The following is a 24,847-nucleotide window of genomic DNA, read 5'->3' as shown; positions in this document are numbered from 1 at the left end:
GCGGTTCTGCGAGGAAAAATAAAATTGAACCCCTTTAAGAGGTATATCAGTCCGCCTTTGTGTCTCGCTGTTGTCGAAAAAAAGATGTGTCATAGTGGCAGATGCCTTGTGTTCTGTGTATATTGAGTTGCGACAACTGAAAAATAGTCGTCTTCTCTAAAAAAAATTAAATTATGGGGCTTTACGTGCCAAAAATACGTTCTGATTATGAGGCATGCCGTAGTGGAGGACTCCGGAAATTTCGACCACCTGGGGTTCTTTAACCTGCACCTACACGGAGCAACCACGGCGGCTAGTCGTATTTTCTCTTTTCATCATTCAGTAACCTGCCGCGTGCATCGACATTGTGATTCCCTTTCGTCGATACGTGGTATCGGCCCGTATTGGCAGCGACATGACCTAGAAATATAGCATCCTTATGCCATTTCTTAAAAAATCACTATTTGTGTAAATGAGCGTTCAAGTCGCTGATGATGAAACTGTTGCTGCTTTAGGAATGAGCGTTTTTTGTTTAAACCTAGAAAACAACGATAGGTCTCATTTTTGCGCGGCGTTTCAGTTTTAACCGAAAAGACTCGGTGAAAGTGAATTTACAATAAAGCTAAGGCGACCGACCATCTGCACGAAGCCGCAAGCCTACATGCCCTCCGCCTTCCAAAGTTAAGGTCATGTGTAAGCAAGCGGCTGAGCAATCTTTACTTTCTTTTTCGTTTCTGCTTCCGTTCTGCCTGCGTCTGCGACGAAAACGAGGAGTGGGAAGGCAGGAAGTGGTGGGGGGAGGTAGCGTAATAGTTAGCGTGCCCAGCTTCCAAATGCAGAATGCTGCGAATACATGGGCTCGAATCACGGTGGTTTTTTGTGAAGACAGCTTTCTGTGCTCTCTGGTGAAGGCGAAGCTCAGAATGAGGCTGCAGCCTGACGACAACGGTTGCCGTAAGCGTAAGAGAATAAGCGGGCGTGCAAAGTCACACCTAAAGCCGAAAGTATATTCAGAGGAAATACAATATGCTCCTCTCGACAAAAAAAGGCGACGACTAACGAGAAGGTGTTATTGAGCGAGGGTGTAAACCGATGACACTAAAGACAGGACCACACTCCTATCCCGGTGATCAGCGGAAATGTACATCGACAGTACGTCAACTAGCGTGTAAACGATACTTCATTAAGGTCGTTGCACGCCGTGTCGAAGGGAGGTTCAGAGCGTTCATATCGTAGTCGTCAAAACGGGACACATGTGACAGGGAAATCAGGGGGTTGACGAACGGCAAGAAGGCAGAAGCTTGCACAAGAGGTCAGGAAAATAAATTGACTTCTTGAGCAGTGTGGTCAGGGGGCCGGGCTATGGTTTCAATGTCTATTAAAAATCCCCCAAAATATGAACAGAGTCCGACAAAAATGCGGGCATTTTTGATCAAATCTCAGGACAGCATCAGCTTAAATATAAAAGTGGTTTTAAAAAATAAAAAAAAACCATAACGTTGACAGGGTGGTCAAATTTTGGCACAAATAAATTGGCTGTTGAAGCAGCTCAGCTGAAATTCGATCGTGCGAAATAAGCGAAAATGTCGGCAAGTGTTGAAGAGAGGTCAATTACGTAGGTCCCGTGGCCGACGCCAGCGCCCGGCACCTGTCAGTCTTGCCTGTCGAGATTTCAGTCTTTACAGGGTGATTCGGGTCTGAAATATTGGACGCGGACTCCATCGCATTAGATACAGTGCACTCTACAGTGTCATTCTTCGACGGCTGGTACCGATTCTCGGGCAATGAAGAAGGGAACAAATTGTCTCACGTGCCGACTGTCACCTTCCTCGAACTGCCGACATTCCTTACCCGCCGTTGTTGCTTAGTTTTTATTGGGTTCGGCTGCTAAGCACGAGGTCGCGGGATCGAATCCCAGCCACGGCATCCGTATTTCGATGGGTGTGAAATGCGAAAACACCCGTGTACTTAGGGTTAGGCGCACGTTAAAGAATACCGAGTGGTCCAAATTATTCCGGAATCCCCCACTACAGCGTGCCTCATAATGAGATCGTGGTTTTGACACGTAAAACCCCATAATTTAATATTAACATTCGGTAGGGATGCCCCTGACAGTAGCACAACTCTTGAATGCAAGTAAGCGTCAGGAGTTGTGCGCGAGGTCTTTGAGTATGTGAGTAGCCTTTATGGCGTCCGATACCTGCTGGTCTACATTGCGGCTGTATTATAAAGGCGGAACAGCAACATGGTAGACAATATGGAGAACAGGCAAATCCCGCATATATTACTGCACAATAATTTTAAATAGCGGTCTTCCTTCACGCACAAGGATAACCGCGACAGGAATCTACTTTGGGAACTAATTGCAAGTACTATATATGTCATGCCCAAAGGTGCACCTAGCCCGGTGGCCAGTAAATGTGACGTAATATTGCGAGCAGCTTCGGCCATTGCATGCTTACAGACGACGACACAGAGACAGTTTGCTCAATGTTTGTGTCGTGAATTTTGCCTGAAGGTGCAGAACCAACATATCCATGTATATGTCTTAATGCTTAAGAGGAAGCTTTAGCTCGGGCCCAACTCCGACGCGGCCTATTCAAATACATGTAAAACGCAAAAACGTTTTTCTGAGATAACCCCTTGACTGATTTTAATGAAATTTGTTGCATTTGAGAGAGAAAGTTAAATTCTAGTGACTGTTGGAAGCGGAATTTCGATTTAGGGCTTGAATTTTGTTAAAAAGATTTTCAAGTATCCGACCGTTCGAGAAAAATAGAAGCACGGAGTTTACAAATTCATAGCTCTGCATCAAGAACAGATATCGCGGTTCTGTAAATGGCATCCATTAGATGATCCAAAGCGGACAAATTCGACATGTCATTTTACCTCTTACGTGAATTTGTTACCTTGGTTACAAGGGTTCTGCAAAAGCTGTATTTCCATTAAAAATTTTTTTATATTCATGTGTAACAAATCAATTTTGTCCGCTTTAGATGTACTATGAGATAAAATTAACAGAATTGTTTTATCATTTTTTGTTGTTGAGTTACAGAGTTATAAACTTTATAGTTTCGTTTTTTGAAAATTTTCGATTTTTGCCAATTTTTAATAAAAAATTGACGACCTAACGCAAAAATTCGAAACCAACAGTCACTAGATTTTAAGTTTTTGTTTTAAATGCAACAAGCCTCGTCAAATTTGGTGCAGTGGTTGCCGAAAAAAACGAATTCTCCTTTTACATGTATTTAGATGGGAGCAGCCGAGCTAAAGCTTCCTCTTTACCCGCCGTGGTTGCTCAGTGGCTATGGTGTTGGGCTGCTGAGCACGAGGTCGCGGGATCGAATCCCGGCCACGGCGGCCGCATTTCGATGGGGGCGAAATGCGAAAACACCCGTGTGCTTAGATTTAGGTGCACGTTAAAGAACCCCAGGTGGTCAAAATTTCCGGAGTCCTCCACTACGGCGTGCCTCATAATCAGAAAGTGGTCTTGGCACGTAAAACCCCAAATATTATTAAAGCTTCCTCTTAAGCGCATCTCGATTTGCAGCTGCTGCAGTAGCTCATGAGTGCGGATAGAAAAGTCGCTAAGGAAGTATTTGTGGGCACCTTAACGAAATCGATAGGCCAAAATAAAAAGCCGTCCACGACGGCGTCTCTCGTAGACGCTGTGCGATCTTCGCGCGCTAAGAATGCGTGGCCAATGAAGAAAGGCTGCTACGGAGTGCTTCTGACGATTACCCTAGCTTGTTTACTCCGTAGCATCAAAAAAAGGAAAAAAACCGTATCAAAAACCCAGAATCCATCATCGTTCGTCGTGACTAAACGTTCTTAGGAAGATTTATTTATTTATTTATTTATTTTGAATACCATAAAGGCCCCGAGAGGCATTACATAGGGGGGATACAATTCACACATGATATTTCAACGCAATAAAAACGACTGAAGGCAACTATCAAGCGCAGCTACATTTCGGTAAAAGATACACTTCGTAAAAAAAAAGAGAATGAAAAAACGAAAAGAAATTGGAGTGAGAGTACATGGTACAATTCACATTTGCTGTACATCGTACTTTTCAACAAGACACAAGTGGCAGGTGGGTGTGGGGAAAATGCACATTTAAAAATTTATACATATATATAACACAGGCCAGTCAAGAAGCGGCAGCTGAACAATTTATACATTTAAAAAAGTGCGCAAGGCTGATTGGAAGGCAGACGGGTCAGTGATTGTTACAATCTCTTGGGGTAGGGCGTTCCATTCATTCACTGATAACACCAAAGGGGAATTTTGAAATTTTTGGTCCTAGCAAATATGGGAGACACTTCGCATACATGGCCATTGCGGGTGGACAGATAATGGGCGGGTAAGGTGGGAGAAGATTGGCAGAAATCTAAAACACAGCAGTGATATGTTAGAACGATGTCGGGCGTGACCTCATATCCCGGTCAGATAAGTCATTTCCAGGCGACGAGTGGCTACGCTTTATCAAGAACACTGATAACACCGGCGGGACAAGCGTTGTGGCGCAGTTCATTGCCCAGGGATAGCTTTTAATTATTTTATTTTTGTTTTGTAAACGTCGTCACCCATCACCGCATCACAGCGGGAAGTTTGAAAAGTTTAAGGTCAGTGTGCCACGTGATGGCACTCACGCGAACTAAACCCTCGTGTCCAGAAAAACTGGGTATACGGTATCTTTTCTGGCATCACGTGGCCCCGCCTCGTCCACGTAGTCGCGTGCACGTCCAGAGGAGCCGGACGCAGCTGCTGACTGAGAAGTCGTAGGTTCGTCTCTCGGAGCGCACGACAGAACTGGCCGAAATCACTGCACCGACGGGCTGCGCCGCGACGCGCGGCGCTATACAGGGTGTCCCACGTGACTTTAGACGAACCTTAAAAATATGCAGATGCCACGTAGCTGGACATAACAAAGGTAATGTTGTTTTTTGCCGTCGCTTGGAGATATTCAGCTTATTTTTCGCATTCCGTCTAATTACATAATCAGTCCTAATTAATTAATGAACTTCTCAAATGTTGCAGTTAGATGACAAATATCGATGAGAAAATTGTAGAGCAACACGAAAAACTAAGAATATAGGTTTCTGTTCCTCATTACTTGCTGGATAAAAGTGTTTTTCCGAGCGTGAAAGACGCCTGCGGGTACATGGAAAGTGCCTCGAGCGGCCAGTCGCACGGCAATTCTTGCGTGTATATGCGGGCTCCTTTCACGCTCCGAAAAACGCTTTTACGTAGCTCATATTAAGCCACAGAAAACTGTTTCAGTAGTTTTTCATGTTGCTCTGCAATTTTCTCATCGATATTTGTCATCTAACTGCAACATTTGAGAAGTTCATTAATTAATTGGGACTAATTATGTAAATCGACTGAATGCAAAAAATAAGCTGAGCATCTTCAAGCGACGACAAACAACATGACATTGGTTTTGTCCGCCGACGTGACGTTTGCATATTTTTAAAGCTTGGCTAAAGTTACGTTGGACACCCTGTATATAAACCGGCCACCACCGGTAAGTCTCTGTGACCAGGTGACTTTTTGTACCATCTCCGTCTTAGGTTCGTCCATCGGAGCCCGTGACAGAACTCACCGAAATCACCGCGCCGGCTGGCAATGGGTCAGTGCCATCAGCGCCTTCGCAGAGGGAGGGGCAGTATGGGAACGCTGGCATGATGAGCGGCACCGGGGGCAGCTGGTGCAGAAGACGACGACGAACGCGCAAGCAGTAGCACGAGTGCGTCTCTGTCTTGACGTGACTTGTTGTACTACCTCCGGCCACGCCACCGGATTTCCCGCTTCATGAGGCATATAATGCTTTCGCATTAATATTTTTTTCGCGCGCTTTACATTATTTGTTCTTTACTATGATCGTATTGCACTATGCATTATCTACAGGCACTAAAATTAAGCCATTTAATTTCTGTATTCGAAGTAGCACTGATCCGCGTCTTTCCAATGGCATTTTAACGCGTGGTACTTTATTCAGTGTCTTCGCGACACGCTCGCTCACCAGAAGAACGTTGTTCTTGTGTCACATTGTGAGTCCGGTGTCACCCGACATTACTGCCTGGTACCGGTCCTGACTGCACTCCTGACGCAGGCCGGACCGCGGCTGAAACTTGGGAAAATAATGAAGCTCGTCGGGTACCAGCCCCCGAAATGAAAAGAAATAAGAGCGGTGAAAATCCGCAACGACTTTTGCATGTTCCACAAACCTCCACACGAGTCCTGTAAAGGGGGAAAGCGGGGTTATTTAAAACGGGGTGCTTTGTTTTCCATCTTTTTGCTTCGAGATGGCTGAACCCTCAGAACACTCAGGATGTGCCCGCGGTTCAATATAGAAAGAAAAATGCTGCTTCACAGCCTATAGAAAATAGGTGTCTTCCGAACGCGAGCTTTCAAGCCGCAGTGCTCCCTGAAGGGTCTGGAGGCCGGAGGGATCAGAAAAGAAGTTATACGCCCGTTGATTGCCTCCCTCCGAGGCACCGAGTTAACGTTTGGTGAAACATCCGCGTTACCAACTAAGGGGTGCTCGGACGCAATAATTCCAGGCCAGTCACGCCAGGCTATCTCCGCCTGACCACCACACCCCCTACAAAGAGATCGTACCCGCCAAATACTTCCCCTAAAGATCTCCACTACTAAGATGACACGGGTGTATCGTTTAGTGATATTATAAGCGAACACTTTATTGTGCTCTCTTTGTAAGGCAATATGAATGTCAATTCAGACAAATACGTCGCTCACAACTGAATGCACGAATTACAGCAGTCGAGTAGAAATGACTCTATTGTCAAATTATAAAAGCATCGCTTTCCACTACGCCGATGCCTGAGCACACGCATCTTTTGCATTCTCGACAATCAACTAAACGTCGTTGGAGCTTGGTGGGATATGCTGCCCATTCTCAGTACATTGCACTATTGGGACTGACATTTACCTGCCAATAGTTCAGGTCACCAAAACATTCTCATCAGTTTTTGGTCTTCTTTTCCGCTGTCTACATTTAATAGTAAATAATCCCAGAATAATTTGTAGCTGGACTAATTGGTAATCCATGTTGGTAACAACTTCAGAGCCTAAGAAAATACACACACTCCGCGCACTCATACAAACACGCAAAAAATGAACCCCTTTTTCTCACACAATCGCTCACTACCAACTGTCTATTCGACATAATGGTACCCATATATATGTATACACGATCGCCGCGCATGCTCGATACATCAGCAACACCACCAACTTCAGCGTGGTACCTTACAGCACACTGATCACAAAGAAGCTGACCTCTGATGGAAATAAAGTAACTTGATGGCTCGCTGGCGCACGGGGTCTCATTCTTATTTATTGAAAACGTTTGTAAAGGCAAACGTGCGATGATCTTTAACCGAGAATACGTGTTTCACCAAATTGTGGCTCACATTCCCGCGAACAAAAAAGTGGAACAAGATGCGCAACTTTGTCTTTTATCTTTTATTTACTTTTAGTTCCCCTCGGCACAGTTATTCCTTTCATTAATTTTTCGGCGTAGTTTTGCTTCATGTACCTGAACGCTCTCTCTTTCTCGTTCTAATTGAAATTACATTTTGAGTTTATATGGGCCAAAACATTTTGAGGCACGCCGTTGTGGGGAACTAAAACTAGCAGTTCAACTTCCTAACCTTCTAAACGACTACCCATTGGTATTGGACCTGCTGAATTCTGGTATTTCAAAGCGAAGCTTTAAGAAAACGGTAAAAGAATTGTTACTATCCGAAGAGTAACAAAAATGTTCAACTACAGGTATAGAAAATTTCGTACATGTTTTTTTTTCTTTTTGTTGTTTTTACAAAACTGTGTAAACTTTAACCTTTCAGCTACAGGTACGGAAAATTTTGTACATGTTTTTTTTCCTGTTGTTGTGCTTCAAGTGATTAGAAAACTGTATCAACTTTAACATTTTTTCTTTCTTCTTGCGCGAATTGTGTACTCAAGCGTTGGAAAATGTGTACTACTTTAATTTCATGTCTGCTCTCCTGAAAGCCTGCCGCTGCCATTTTGCTGGCAATGTACGGGTGGCATGGCCTAGTCAGGCGAATGTTTGCCTTTTGCCATGTCCCCTAAGACAATCTGTTCATTGTCTTAAATAAATCAATAAAGAAAGAAAGAAAGAAAGAACTGACGCCAGGAGCGGCACATCCGATTCCCCGAGCTGACCCCCGCAGCGCGGCCGCCGGTGTCCCATTGTCTTGCGTCTTGAACGGCGCGTGGGAAGGGGCCTCCGGAGACGTTCCCTCGGCAACTCCCCCGCTCCTAGCAGATCAGGTCGGCGGTGGCGGGTTCAGTAACAATAGTTCGTCAGCCGATCACCTTTAGTCACAACGGTGCCGAGGCTAGAGCGTAATGGTGCCTTTCCAAGAAAAGGTGACGCCGCTGTCGCAACTGGCTGGCAGAACTTGCACCTCAGCGGGCCGTTCTTTACAGAGTGTGTGTGTGTGTGTGTGTACGTGTGTGTCCGTGCGTGCGTGTGCGCGTGCGCGTCTGTGTGTATGATAAAGTTGTGATTCGCTTAGGTCGACTGTTTGCAACTTTCATTCTTCTACGATGTGGTGTGACATGTTATTAATTAAAAAGAATTGTTTCTTGATTATTTTTATACATGCTTACATAAGTATACAGAAGGAGGTTCCAGAGCATGTGGCTGAAAGGGGACCTTTCATTTAAGGAAATTTTAAATAATGTTCTATATCGCCATTTTTCCTATTATCGCTATTTTCTCTCTCATGAACGAGAAGAGAGGGGGTTCATCGAGGTGCCCGATTTTTATTAGTCATGGTATAAGAAACCAACAAACACGGACACCAAGGGAAACATAGGGGAAATTACTTGTGCTTAATAAATGAAATAAAGAAACGATAAATTAATGGAAATACAAGTGGATGAAAAAACAACTTGCCGCAGGTGGGGAACAATCCCACAACCTTCGCATTTAGCGTGCGATGCTCTACGAATTGAGCTACCGCGGCACTGTTTCCCCATCCACTTTCTTGGGTATTTGTTTCCTGGTAGAACCCTGGGAGTGCTAGCCAGCGCATCACTCACCACTCATGATGGCTTTTAGATTACCTTAAAGTAAACCTACTCCAGGATTTCCCAACTCCGTATGTCGCCCTAGTGGCTGTCTTTTCTGCTTCTTTGAACATCGCAACCTGCTTTCTACCTTTTATATTCATTAATGTTCTTTTTTGCGCTTTTATTGTTCTCTTTGTTTAACTGCCAATTCGTACTCAAGTACCTCTTAAGCTTAGATACAACTCGCCATTCCCCTCTCTCCCATTCTTTTTTCATTTTATTTGCTCATTGCTCGAAGTAGCTGCGCTAAATGGCTTTGTTCTCGGTCTTATTATTTTTTCTTTTACCAACGAGTCGAACAACATCACTGCGCCTCACATCTCTCACGGTGCGAACCACCTCAACGCAGGCGCGGCGTCGTTGCGAACAATTCACGGCAAGGAAGCCTATCGAATAAACAACAAAAAATATTGCGGCGGCATTCACGCGTGTAGGCCTTCCATAATTATATGTCTCGGCCTTTGATGAGCGCGCACGCCGTGATCGCAGTGCGTCGCCTTCGAAGGCGAGTGCTTTTAATATCTTTCGTTGCATCGGACCAAGCCCCGCTGTCAACAACTCCCGGAGCCGCCGGTCGCCGATTCGTTCTCTCCCGAGTCACGTCAGTACGTGTGCTGCGGCAGCCGACGACGCGGACGCAGCTGTTGGGTGCGTCCCAGGACTGCCACACGCTCGCACGCCGCACGTGTAGGGGCTTAAGGGTCATCTGCTTTTTTTTTTATTTACAGTGACGCATGCTTCGCGGTAGCTGGCACACAAACAAACGAGCTCATACGAGCGCTTAGTCTTCATGGGAAGGAATGACGTTGGAGGTGCAATCGTTCATTTGCCTTTTTCTCTGTCCTTTTCCTTTCTTTTTATCGTTCTTACGCGCTGGCTGTTGAATCTGGTCGCTGCTTCTATCTCCCGATGATTATGTTGTACTTGTAAAAAGCGCAGGGATGCATCGGCATAAAACAAAAGAGAGAGAAAGAAACGAGAGAGAGAGAGAGAGAGAAACGAATGAAGAAACTCAAAACGGCCACCGTTTCAACTGCAAGCACATGGGCTTTGCGGTGAAATTGAAATCTGAATTCTGGGGTTTTCCGTTACCAGACCAGGCTATGATTATGGAGCTCGTTGTAGTAGGGGACTCCGGTTTAATTTTGGTTGCCTGGTGTTCCTTAGTATGCATCCAGTGCGGGCGTTTATGCATTTCGCCCCGATCAATTTGAGGCCGCAGTGGCGGGAATTTGGCGGAAATCTCTTGGCGTTGCAGCATTTCACAACTGCGAAGATGCCGAAGTCGAAACTGCAATCCACAAGTTAACATAATCGTTAACTAAGGAAAGCAGAGAAGCGCAACTCTTCCGGGTAGGAGCTCCACCGACCGCTGTTCAAGTTTCCTCCAGTTTTCATTCGCGAAAAAGTGACCCTTGTCGTACCCTTTGATTTGTGGCTCAAAACAATTCTTTCTCGACGCTGCTTCAGGAGAGTGCTTTAATCATAGCGCTAGGAAGACCAACAATAAAAGCTTGAAAATTGGTAGCGCGAGTTACGGCGTCGTTAAGAGGTCGTGGTTCATACGTTAAAAACATTTTCTGCCATGTGAGTACCATATGCCTACTCCTACTTTGCGAATGCTTAATCTACGGAAACCTAGTGAACTCTGTGTAGATAGGGTTCGGCGTAGACGTGATCGAGAATGCCTGTACAGTAGCTCACTTCGATGGTAATCAGTGCCAAGGTGGCTGAGGGCTCGCTTTTCTAACGAAACATGCAGTGGCTGGTTGTGTTCGATACGTTAAAAATAATATGTTAGAGTAGAACGTGCGTCAAGCGTACAGAAAATTGGTTTTCAGAGACAGCGAAATCAGCAAAAATCATCCGGCAGAAAGGTCAAAAGTTTGCAGCCAATGGCTGATGTTACAAATACAGAAATTGTTAGTTGGTGCCGTCTTGCGGTATTATCTTCGATTGCTACACACTGGGGAAAATTACACCCTCGAGCGTGGATTGGATGTCGAAACACCCTTTGTTCACCTTGATTATTTCCTAAAAATTGTGAAAATGGGTGCAGTTGTTAGCAACACCCCTAGTGCACCGTTTCATTAATTTCAGAGTGCTAAAGGGGTGTTTTATGCGAAACATGTACCTTGAAAAATTTAAGAGTGATCATCCACTTCAACATTTCAAACAAATAAAATGCCAAAAGTATGAATTTCCCAGCAATTTTGGCCAATTGTCATTGGTTGAGGACGTCATATGGCCACAGTAGGCTATCGGTGTCAACCTGCTACTTCATGTACATGGCGTCCGTAATGGTGAAGTAGAAATACATAGCTTTCCTCTTTTATTTCCTACCCTGCCTGGCACATTTTACCACTGGATTCGTTTGTTTCAGATCGGTGTTGTCTTATAGATCAGCTGCCAACCGTCGGCGAATCATAGGGCGTCAGCCAATCATAGTTGTTCATGTGCATGTTCTTTCTGGCGTAGCATTGGGCATGGTGAAATATGATGCGCAGTAAGTCTTGCGCTGTTTCATGCAGTATCGGTTGGAATAAAGATTCGCAGATGCAAGCGGAGCAATCCACATATCATATTGACCGCAAATAAAGACGGGGACAGAGGGAGAGAACACATAAACAGCACGGTCGGTAACTTTCAACTGTTATAGCCTATATATGCCCACGGGCTGCCGTGAATAAAACAGTTGAATGTTACCGCCCGTGCTGTCTATGTGTTCTCTCCCTCTGTCCCCGTCTTTATTTGCGGTCAATATGATATGCAGTAAACATCAACTAGGCCAAAGTGAAGTTCTTCCGGAACAATCTACCAGCGATAAGAACACAGCATTATTTGTGGAGGTGGCGCGCACGCACGTGATGAGGGGCAAGCACGTGATCGCAGTCGGAACAGTATGATCCCAATAAAGGAAGTGCGTGTTGAGTTCCCAGATTTTAGGAGACCGCTGTACTGCCCTCAAAGCGCAAACTGCTCTCCATGTCCGAAGCCTTTGTGAAGACCCCCGCTGTGTCATTCGGGCACTCCGAACACATATGCGGCGTTAGTTCGGATTCTTCACCAAGCGTGCGATGCAGCTGTCACTGACGTGCCAAACCCTGTCGCACTTCTCCAAGGAACTGGAGAAGAGGGACAGCGGCAGGAGCAAGCAAGCCACCACAAAACTGCATGGTAATGCAAGACGCGGTCGATAACCTCGCGGCTTCGACAACATGTCAGCATGGTTATGTCGAGGCCACCATCGCTGTGCATAAGGTTGGTTGTCCACAGTCGTTTCCCACTTATGTGTTAATTCCGCTGACGATGAGCCACCATATGTTTTTTATTTGTTCAAATTTTCGTATAGCGGTGCTTTGTTACACGCAGTTTTACATATGCCGTATGTTTCAGCCATTACTGTCTCTGAGTGCTAAAATAGGAGATGAAATAAAATAGCAATTTTTGCTGACCAAGCTTCAGAACAGTAGTGGACGCGTGAATTTCAGCTATAATCGCTGATACGTTTATTAATTAAAATTTTCCAAATGGCTCACGTTTTTTTCTTTTTGACTCCAGGGAAGTGTGGTAGTTGCGGAGTTTATTTTGGCCGATACTAAAAGCACTACATTTTGCCAGAAAACTTTGTGCCTGGCACTAGTTAAGAAAAAGCGAGACTCATGTGGCCATGAAATAGCATTGCTATTGTAGATAACAGCTTTCTCTACGGCATTCTTTTTTTTTGTCACAAGGCGGAAAGGGGAACAGCAATGAATTATTTAGCTGCAGATTAGCCCTTATCAGCGATGACGGGTTAGACACCGTTTGTTGGCACGCAAGAACTGTTGACAGGAATGCAACGACATCTTTCAGCGAGTGTCGTGCTCGTAAAAAAAAAACGAAATTAAGCGCTAAAAGCATATTTAGCGCCAGCAAACAAGGACGGAAGGGAGAAGACACCACAATGCGCTAACTTCAACAACTTCATTTTCAGGAAATACACCTATATAACCCATGCACAGTGGCGCCACCTTATCCAAATCTTACTCATTCAAAAAAGCCGTCTCTTTATCTAACAAGTCGACTGAAGGGGCACTAACACACGTGTCACTATTCCGCCAGATAGCCTGAGCCTCAATAATCTCTCGCACATCTTTATCTTTGTGCTTCGCAAGAACCCGGCGGGATCCATACACCGGCGCACAGCCGCATTCCTGACAGTGGGTCGACAAATGACCGTATTGCTTATTTTTCCCATTTTGGCAATGTTCCCGTAATCGGTCATTAAGACATCTCCCTGTCTGTCCGATATATTTTTTCCCACAGGACAGCGGAAGCTCATATACAACAGCTTCTACGCATCCCACTGGCGCTTTTCGATGATTCGTAGAGCATCCGGCAGCTGGCTTACGGTACGGGTCCGTCAATCGACATATTTTTGCCAGCTTTTGTGGTGCGGAAAAGACCACGTTTGTGTCCACCCGGCTAGCCATTTTCTTAAGTTTATGTGCCGTTCCATGCAGGTAGGGCACTACCGCTACCTTCCTTCTACGTTCCGTCCCTTGATTTGCCGTGTCCTGAGTTGTGCTATCTGACCTGCACTTTTTTAGCAGCCCCTCGACGACCGAAACTTGCACTGATTCCGGAAGCCCTGCTGCTGATAACCTTCCCGATTGATCCATAAGGCTCGTATAGATCTTGTGGTAGCAAGACTTCTTTAGAGCATTTCCAAAGCATAAGTTGGCAATGCTCCTCTTGACGAGCTTCGAGTGGGCTGACCGATACGATTGTTTGCTGGCGTTAAATATGCCTTCAGTTTACCAACACGCCCAACAAATGGCAATTAAGCGCTAAAGTGTGCCGGAGCACGAACAATGTGTGACCTTTTGTTTTTTTTTTTGCAACTAAGGACTTCTGAAAACAGCAGTTTAGGGCCGACAGGGCGACAGTCATGCGTTCAGTAGAGACGGCAGGAGATGGTGCACTGACATGTTGTGGCTCGCCGGCATATTGTGCTCATGGCTACGAATTCAAAAGTGCGAATATCGGACATCGCCACATGACCTGCCTCAATCGGATTCCACTCCTGCCGTACTCTAATAACAAGAGGTAGTTAGTTGTACCTTTCTCCTATGTTGTATAGCCAGAAAATATTTTTTTTAATTGTCCATAAAACGTACAACAGCCCTTGAAAGAGGATTTCATAATGGGTGCTTTGCGAAACAAATGCCGCAGAATGGTTAACTTCTGATAAACGTTTATTTGTAAACAAAAAAGAAAAATATTATGGGGTTTTACGCGCCAAAACCACGATCCGCTACGAGGCACGTAGTGGGACTCCGGAAATTTGGACCACCTATGTTTTTTTAACGCGCACCTAAGCCTAAGTACATGGGCGTTTTCGCATTTCGCCATAAACAAACAAGCAAGCAAACGAAGAAATTGTACAATGAAAAAAAAAAATGCAGGTAGAGTTTTGTTGGACTGGCAGTATGCACCATACCTAATCAGTGATCACTAACACAATGACCGCAGTCGCTGGCGCGTTTCGCCTTAATCAGCAGATCGAAGTCCATAGTGTCTTGTTTTTATACCTACATGATCCTACATCCACATAATCAACACATAGGGATAATTGCAGCGAGTGGCAGCCCTATTTATCGCGGAGAATGATTACCGCCTTCGACCTAGTCAAAATTCTCGCTCCAGAGTGCTTGAATACTTTAGTGCGATCACTCGCTGACAACTGCAGGAGAAGAAATGCCAGTGTGGCCAACGTTACTAGACTAGGTTCAGTTGTCAAACTCTCCGTAGGGGCCGTACATCGTAGGTGCCCCCGTGTCTTGGTTTGCCGCCAGAGGGCGGGAGCACCGCAGGTAGCTCTAGGCGGGCGCAGCTCTGCGTTTGCGAAGGGGTTCGGGTCCTCCGACTTCGCAGCTTACGTATACTCAGCAAGTGTTTTCACCGATGCGTCTTTAAATGTTTGCATAGACTCGCGTTTAGGAGAGTGATTAAAAAATTTTGCGTAGCTGTGAAAATGCTGCTGCGCTGCCCGAGAGTGCGCTGTGGATTCCTTAGTCCAGGGCCGCTGCAGCTCCGGCCGTCCACTGTGCTCTATTAATCAGCTGTTGCTGATAAGTAGCTGTGAGTAGCTGATTAGTAGTTGTAATCAGCTGTTGCTGCTTAGTACTAATTAGTTATTAATACGAACGCATGGTATCACTCATGCGGCGATGTTAGCGCGACCACACGATGGTCCAAAAAAGTCACGGGAGCCCAGGCGAACCAACCGAGGCAGTTCACCTCGACATTTAAGGCAGCGTGGATTAAGGCAGAGTGAATTCGGCGAAGTTAATTAAGGCACAGTTAATTAAAATAGAGTTAAGGCACTCGAACCCACGACCATTGGGGGAATCTTTCGAACCCGCGACCGTTGGTGTCAATTAGCGCGATGTTAATTAGGGCCCAATTTGTAAGATATAGTTAAGGCGCTCGAACCCACGGCCTGTAGTGGGAGTCCAACACACGACCTTTGGTGTTCATTAAGGCGAAGTTAATCAATGTAGAGCTAATTAAGGCGCATGCTTAATTACGATTGAGTTCATTACGACACTCGAACCCACGAGCATTGGTATAGGAGTCGAACCCACTTACTTTCGTGGTAATTAGGGGAAGTTAATTAATATATACTTACTTAAGGCACTCGAACCCACGGTCGTTGGTGAGAGTTGACGCCTCGACCTTTTGTGGTGGCAATGAATTACCTAACTAGGTGAAATAATTAAATAATGATGAAATTAAGTAATTCGCTAAGAATTAATTGCGCAATTATTACTTTATATATATATATATATATATATATATATATATATATATATATATATATATAATGCATTAACTACGCATTACCTAACTAGGCGGATTTTAAAAAATAATTTGAATATCTCCAAGCTACGGCAAACAACATTACCTTGGTTGTGACCAGCTACGCGGCATTCGCATATGTTAAAACTCTGGCTGAAGTTAGCTGGGACACACGGCATATGCACACTCTCGGCACCTTATTTCGGGACGAAACAAAAAAATGAAGCTAGCACTATTTCTTTCATCAGAGCAACGCATTCACGAGTGCAATGTTGAAACCTATGTGAGCTTTGCTCTCTTGCGAGCAGACTTGCACATTCAAAGTAGGTTATTGCTGCAGGAACGGAGCATAAATATGCATTCGTGTCACCAAATAAAATTGGATGCACGGCCCGTAAACATTTCAAAACGCACAGGGCATTTAAAACGTACAAGAGTGTCGCAGAAATGCACCGAGACTGCAGCAAAACAAGCATGTATACAACGCGCCAAAACAGATAAACAACGCCAGTGCTTCGTCCCCCGTCCGCGCCGTGCTGACCGAGCAAAGTGCGACAGCAGCGCCACGAGATGCGAGGATCGGTGGTGGGTCCACACAGTCACGGGAGTTTGAAAACTGAACCTAGTCTAGTAACGTTGAGTGTGGCGGCAAGCCCAGCGCACCCTTCACGTCCTGACCACATCATCATCATCATCAGCCTGGTTACGCCCACTGCAGGGCAAAGGCCTCTCCCATACTTCTCCAACTACCCCGGTCATGTACTAATTGTGGCCATGTTGTCCCTGCAAACTTCTTAATGTCATCCGCCCACCTAACTTTCTGCCGCCCCCTGCTACGCTTCCCTTCCGTTGGAATCCAGTTCGTAACCCTTAATGACCATCGGTTATCTTCCCTCCTCATTACATGTTCTGCCCATGCCCCCCCCCCCCCCCATTTCTTTTTCTTGATTTAAACTAAGATGTCATCTGCTCTTTTCTTATCCCTCAACGTTACACCCATCATCCTTCTTTCCATAGCTCGTTGCGTAGTACTCAATTTAAGCAGAACCCTTTTAGTCAGCATCCAGGTTTCTGCCCCATACGTGAGTACTGGCAAGATACAGCTTTTATACACGTTTCTCTTGGGGGATAGTGGCAACCTGCTGTTCATGATTTCAGAATGCCTGCCAAACGCACCCCAGCTCATTCTTATTCTTCTGGTTATTTCAGTCTCATGATTTGGAACCGCGGTCACTACCTACCCTAAGTACATGTATTCCCTTACCACTTCCAGTGCCTCGCTACCTATCGTAAACTGATGCTCTCTTCCGAGACTGTTAAGCATTACGTTAGTTTTCTGCAGATTAATTTTCTGACCCGCCCTTCTGCTTTGCCTCTCCAGGTCAGTGAGCATGCATTGCAATTGGCCTCCTGAGTTACTAAGCAAGGTAATATCATCAGCGAATCGCAAGTTGCTTAGGTATTCTCCATCAACTTTTATTCCCAATTCTCCCCACTCCAAGTCTCTGAATACCTCCTGTAAACACGCTGTGAATAGCATTGGAGAGATCGTATCTCCCTGTCTGACGCCTTTCTTTATTGGGATTTTGTTGCTTTCTTTATGGAGGACTACGGTGGCTGTGGAGCCGCTATAGATATCTTTCGGTATTTTTACATATGGCTCATCTACACCCTGATTCCGTAATGCATCCATGACTGTTGAGGTTTTGACTGAATCAAACGCTTTCTCGTAATCAATGAAAGCTATATATAAGGGTTGGTTACATTCCGCACATTTCTCTATCACCTGATTCATAGTGTGAATATGGTCTATTGTTGAGTAGCCTTTACGGAATCCTGCCTGGTCCTTTGGTTGACAGAAGTCTAAGGTGTTCCTGATTCTATTTGCGATTACCTTAGTAAATACTTTGTAGGCAAAGGACAGTAAGCTGATCGGTCTATAATTCTTCAAGTCTTTGGTGTCCCCTTTCTTATGGATTAGGATTATGTTAGCGTTCTTCCAAGATTTCGGCACGCTCGAGGTCATGAGGCATTGTGTAGATAGGGTGGCCAGTTTCTCTAGAACAATCTGCCCACCATCCTTCAACAAATCTGCTGTTACCTGATCCTCCCCAGCTGCCTTCCCCCTTTGCATAGCTTCCAAGGCGTTCTTTACTTCTTCCGGCGTTACTTGTGGGATTTCAAATTCCTCTAGACTATCCTCTCTCACATTGTCGTCGTGGGTGCTACTGGTACTGTATAAATCTCTATAGAACTCCTCAGCCACTTGAACTATCTCATCCATATTAGTAACGATATTGCCGGCTTTGTCTCTTAACGCATACATCTGATTCTTGCCTATTCCTAGTTTCTTCTTCAATGCTTTTAGGCTTCCTCCGTTCCTGAGAGCATGTTGAATTCTATCCATATTATAGTTCCTTATGTCAGCTGTCTTACGCTTGTTGATTAACTTAGAAAGTTGTGCCAGTTCTATTCAAGCTGTAGGGTTAGAGGTTTTCATACATTGGCGTTTCTTGATCAGATCTTTCGTCTCCTGCGATAGCTTACTGGTATCCTGTCTAACGGAGTTACCACCGATTTCTATTGCACACTCCTTAATGATGCCCATAAGATTGTCGTTCATTGCTTCAACACTAAGGTCCTCTTCCTGAGTTAGAGCCGAATACCTGTTCTGTAGCTTGATCCGGAATCCCTCTAGTTTCCCTCTTACCGCTAACTGACCACATGCTGACCACATGTGGTCAGCATGACCACACCTACCCTGACCACATGCTTCAGTTTAAATCGCTGCATATCCATTCGTAAAGGTTTTGGGCAGATTATCAGACAAAAGGAAACAGAGGTTCCCTGTTTCCGTGCTCACACATCACACGACTGAGAAATGCAGTATTTTCTATTGTGTGCGAAAACCACGCCTTCTAATCCGGGCTGTGCAACGACGTTACATGGGAACCTAAATTTTTGTTTGTGGCGTGTACCAGGCATGCACTCAGGAGTATTTTTCACGGAAAGGGGGGGGGGGGAAACCCAAGGTAACTTTTCTGTGCAAATGAGAGCGGGGCGGGGGGTTACCTTTACTAGTGTAAATGTGAATAATGCCCACCATTCGCCATTAGAACGCGTAATCACACAAAAGAGAAATAAAATAAGGTGTATCTCACAGGTATACGCCTGTGAGATAGACCTCTCCATTGCTTGACAAACAAGGAACCGCATCAAATGGACTCGCGCAGGAATGAAGCGCAGGAAGAACACTGCAAATAACAAGTAAACAAGCGAAAGTATAAAATAATTTCTGGTAGCGTTTTCTTTAATTAGCTCTGGAAGGAATACAGATAAATATATATTTGCGGAACAATCAAGCGGCGGAACAATAAGCAGTAAACGATCCCTCGTTTACTGCTCCACCAAGTTAAGTGCCAAAACCAACTCGTCTTGCTATTTGGGAAGTTGCGTAACGATGCGTGGTCACCAGTCCCGTACAACCAAGTAAAGCGCAGGTCGCTGCGGTTGTAGACGCACTCCGCCCACCGCGGACTGTGAGAAAAACACCCACATATGCATAGCAGAGAAGTGGCTACGTCAGGCGGTTAGACTGATAAAGGTAGAAGCGTCATTCAAAACACACGGAAATATCCTTCTCCATTTCAGGCGGCGTTTTCTCTACTTCTTTTTTAAATAAAAATGTTGATCCATAAATATTTTCTTCAACAACGATTAAATTTGCAAATTTTCGCTTTTCCTTCATGTTTGGCTGTTTCCTCGGCTCTCTCCTTTAGCAGATCACTTAATTTCTCAACTCCTTGCGACTGTTGTTTCCAGTTGCCAATGCTTTATGAAAAGTGCTTTACAATTAGGCGATAACTAGACGAGGTAAATGGTGACATTCATATCGCTTACGGGTTTAACGGTTATTGCAGGGTTTCATCATGGACGCTGTTTCGCATGATTTTATTTTCCACCATATCTAACCGATATCGCGTGTATATGGTTCCGAGGATATGCCAGCGTCGCGGCGAGCCGTCCACTCGAGGAAATAATGAAGCAAAAGGAAAAGTTAAACGCAACTGGCATTAGACACTGCAGCTTTAGAATAGCGTTTGTCGCCTTACGTACGGTAAACGTAATCATCTTTGCGGTACGTTACGGTGTGCGTCCTTTCAAGACTTTTAGTTTACCGTAAGAGAACGGAAACGTAACGAAGACGTTATAAAACAGGACGCAGTCTGGTGCCTCATGCCAAACGTATCCAAGCCAAGACAATTCATTACCAATCATCCTGTTGTTGCTATGCCGAAGCGTCTCGTTAGGCGTACGGGCGCCGGAATCGCTGAACGATCTCAGAAACTGGAGGCGGTATGCGCTGATAACTAACGTTTCGCGTAAGTTTAGAGAAAGCGAAAGCTCATTTCAATTGTTACTTGCGATCAACGCGAGTCAGAGCGCAGCTATTACGAGAATTCACGCTGAAGCGGGAGCCATGGGCGCCGCCATGTAGGACAACGCTATTTCTTAGCATCCGTTAACATTACAAACGTTAAACTTGCAAATAACTTACGTTATCATAGCGCACGTAAACCGCAGAAACCCAATAAAGTTCAGAGCATGCGCAGTAATGACTACGCTATTAGAGAGTTTTAGATTAGGGGACGCACATGCCTTGCGTATGCAAGAACTAGAGGACACGGCCCTGCGCATGCCCAGACCCCTACGTCGGTGTATACGCATGCGCAGTACAGTCGACCCTAGTTCTAGCGTACGCAAGCCACTTGCGTCCCCTAGTCTAAAACTTTCTATTTCTTTACGTACGTAATGCGCTTACGTTTGGTTGCAAACGCTAAACTAAAACTGTCTATTATCTCCGGCCGCAACTAATTCCACGAGCATACGGACCAGCTGACTACGAACTGAATCCCTTTCCTGGTCGCTGGATCAGTCTAAACAAACAAGGTTGAACTAAGAAGCAACAGCGATGCGCGTGGCTGTTGCAATAGATGGTGACAACTGAACGCATCTCAAGTTAATCGCGCGATCACAGAATCGATGAGAAAACTGGCCTTTACACCCCAGGAGATGGCGATAACTACCGCCATCCAAAAGCAGTGATAAAGGCAGCAAAATGTTGGCCGTCGACCGAATAGCTGTCAAGTCGGAAGAATAATTTGGCGGCGCTTTGGGAATGTGTGCGAGGAGTGGCGGCGCGGGTAGGGGGGTGGGGATATGCCGCATAGTTCCCGGAGGCGACGCCCCCCCTGGGTACGTGCCTGCCATGTAGCGCAAGCTTTCCTTTATTCCTTTCAATTTCATTACTTCCACAGAGGCCCTATTTAGGCGTGGAAAATGTTTAATCTCCCGTATACCTTGTCTCTCTCTGCAGCAGCAGCCTTCTACCTATTTATTGCCCGCCTATGTCCCTGAACGGCCACGCGCTGTACCTGCTGTGAAAGAGGATCTTTTTGCCAAAACAAGAAGAGAAAAGACGGCTTGTAGTCGTGACGCGAGTCCTTCTAGGGAGAGCTGAATCTGCCCACAGCTGTAAAAACAAAGAAGAGTGCACCGCCGTGTTTTCGGCACCTGCCCCGGGGCTAGTGGAGGCTGGTAGGCCAGCGGTGAGGACCAGAGAGGCAACATTACGCGACGTGGGTTCAAACGAGCTGTGCGCGTGCAGGGAAAAAAGTCTGATTTGATCGTATCTGTATCTTCCTATATGATTACATATCAGCAAATTAATCACGCGTCATCAAAACAATTTTCCAGATCTTAGCTTTTTTATGGCTCTAGTTGAGTTCAGCAGTTTTTTTTTCTTTCTGAATGCCTATTACCATAACATGACGGCTGCTGGCTACTGCTCACGCAGCGCGCGCGTCGCTCATCAAGCTGCTTTGTCTTTACGGAACAGGAAGTCATGCCTGAACTGAGAAAACTGACACTGAGCTCATGCAGTGGTTGGAACGCCAGGACGCTGAGAGGCTTACAGGTTTTCACACTCCAGGCGGCCCCTTTCGAGACAACGCCGCCGCCGCCGCCGCCAACTGCACTTACGCAGAGGTTCGAGAGAAACCTGCTTGCAGTTAGGAGCAGTTGTCCACAGGACACCGGAGCTAAGCTTTCACGGGCCAGTGTGGTAATTCTCTAGACATCGAGTATACGAACGATTACTTAAAGCAAGAATTTAACGCAGGGAGAGCTGGTTTTGGTAACATGGTCGAAAATAGATGGAAAGCTTTGAACAAAATGCGGAGAATACGGCACAACACGAACGCTGGCCAACGGACATTTTATTTACAACAACATTTTACAAAGCAAAAGGACACAGCTGAGCAGAAGCCAGAACATAAACTCCCGGATGCGCCCAAAGGAAAAGCGTCAAAGCGAGAGTAAATGTGCTGACCACCTATGTATCAATTACTTTTAACTTTCCCCTTGCTGGTACGCCTTGTATTTATTCTTAAAATTTAATATGCTAATCAGATTTTGCAACTGTATTCTGTTTGTTCACTATTCCATGTAAGTACGTTTTTTGAACTGCACATGTGTGCTATTCCAATCGCCTTGATTTTTAATGCAACTCCAGCCCTGATGTGATGTCCTTACTCGGGGCCTTGAAGCTCCATAACATGAAATATAATGAGCTTATAAGTATAAAATATTTCCTTCCTGTGCATTATAAAGGCACTGCCACACCAGCGGCTAAATGCACAACGCAGTATCTGCCGCGCGGCAGCATCCACGTGGCTTGTGCCACATGCCTTGAAAAAGACAAGTCCACTTCTCCAAACGTTGACTCCGGCTTTCACCTTGTTCTCGTTTTGCTCATCGTCTTCAATTTTCACTTCCCGCCTTTCGCCGTGTTTTCCCCTGCATGCCAAGAGAATGCCACACGTGGCCCAGCCCAAAGCCAAATTGCTGCCCGGTTTGTATTTCAAGTTATATACATGATCCTGCAGGCGATCGTTGATCCGTGAGCCGGTTTGAGCGAATGGATTTCACTTTGCCACGTGTCGTTTGGCCTGGCGCTGTGCTATCTGCGAATGCATGCCGTTTGTTGACCGGATACTTGCAATCAGAAGTTACGGAGATCTTTGGCCATACCTGGCCCTTGCGCCATTAAACATCAAATTCATTCAGAAGTTACGGAGATCAAAGCACTCTTGAGATTTTCGAGGCCTTTTCATTTGAATACCATAGTCCTCGTTTTGTCACCGTTCCGTCTGTGTCGCTCTCTATAAAGCGAGCTTGCTTGTTAACACCACTGATTGGTGCAGCGAACACATTTTGCTTCATTTTTCTTTTCTTGCTTTCTTTTCTGTATAGTAACGCGCAAATCAGCAGCTGCCCGTGTTGTTTTCGTGGCGTTGCATGCTGGTTTTGTCGTAGCAATTACTTTAACATTTCATTCTCCGGGAAAACTTTTATTGTTTGGTGGCGCTAGTTTAGTGTCAACGCGTTTTTCTTTTTCCTTTCTTTTTTCATTGTTGCTGTGTACCTTCTGACAACCTCCTTTTTTCGAACTACTCTTTGTTTGTGTTGTTATTTTCACTACTAAATATTTTTTGCAGGGGCTTTCCTGTTCTGATAAATTTGCCCGAATGTTACTCCATCTGGCAGGTATGGTCTTTGATAAGTGGCTGTCCACTGAGACAAGGAAAGGGAAAAAGAATGAGAAACAGAAAATTACACTGATCCAAAGAATTGTGGGAATCGATGTCGATCATGCGAAGCATTTTAGAGGTAGCTGACTATCCAGCATTGCTTGGGTTCCGCAAAGCGTTACCAGGTGGACCAACGCTTTTGTGTAAATCAAGTAGTTGTGTGTATGACTCGAGCGTACATTCTGTGCGACGACAGTGACCGGCGGTGACGACGCTTGTATGACGGTAACGGCATGATTGCTCATGCGTCTGTTCGACGTGCATTTATATGGCGCGCCGATTCTTGGGTTCCACGTAAGTACTTAACAGGCGTAAGCGAGAGATACACGGATTGTGACGTGATGCTAAATTCCAATGACATATACAGAGCGGTCCGGAAGCTCTGTCAAAGAGCGCCGTCCACCGATGGAGAGCACTCACTCCGAATACGCGCCTGCAATACCTGCGCTCCAACCAGTTCAAGCAGGGGAATAACCAGAAGCGGAAGTACCGGAATTGCTTGCGCCGAAGTGACACTTTCGTGTTTTCGCGAAATACTAAGGTTTCTGCCCAACTTTCATGGCGTGTTTGCGTGCGGAACTTCAGTTATATTGCAGCATAAAAACTCGAATGTGAACTCTGAGAACGTTTGCGCTGCGTCTCTCTTATCTCGTCATTTAAGCAGTGGCCTCCACTGTAAGGTTCACTAGTTTGGACTTGGTTCGGCGAACATATCGGATCGTCTAGCGCGCATGCTTGCAAGCTCTACTTTTTCGTCATCTGAGGCAATCTTGTTACCCTTTGAACCGGAGAACCTGCTTTTCGAATGGCAATTTTCTCAAAAAGGAGTCGATAGCACCGCTAGAAAAAGTGCTTTTCTTGAATAAACAAGTCCACGCTCCCGATGCGGCCAATCGACCAGACTTGCTCCGAAAAGAGCAGTAACTTTTGATGCGGGAGCTCTCCAGATGTGCCATTAGAATTCAGCATAAGTGTTATACAATCGTAGGTATACCCATGTCAATGCCACGTGGGCTATGCTACAACGACGATGGCACTCGTACAGTTTTTACGTGTTAGCTACAACGAGCAAAAGAACTGGCGAATGTGAGTTGATCCGAAAGACGCAGCCTTACTCAGCGTCTCCCCAAAGCGCGATCCGTCACTAGGAAAGCGCACCAGAAATTGGCGTGCGACGCACGCGCCAAACGTATGAAAGAGCTATGCGGCCTTGGCACGAGAGGAGTTTGTGGCCTAGTTGT

Source organism: Dermacentor variabilis, chromosome 1 (assembly GCF_050947875.1).
Source record: "Dermacentor variabilis isolate Ectoservices chromosome 1, ASM5094787v1, whole genome shotgun sequence".
Classification (NCBI taxonomy): Eukaryota; Metazoa; Arthropoda; class Arachnida; order Ixodida; family Ixodidae; genus Dermacentor; species Dermacentor variabilis.
This window is presented reverse-complemented; position numbering follows the sequence as displayed.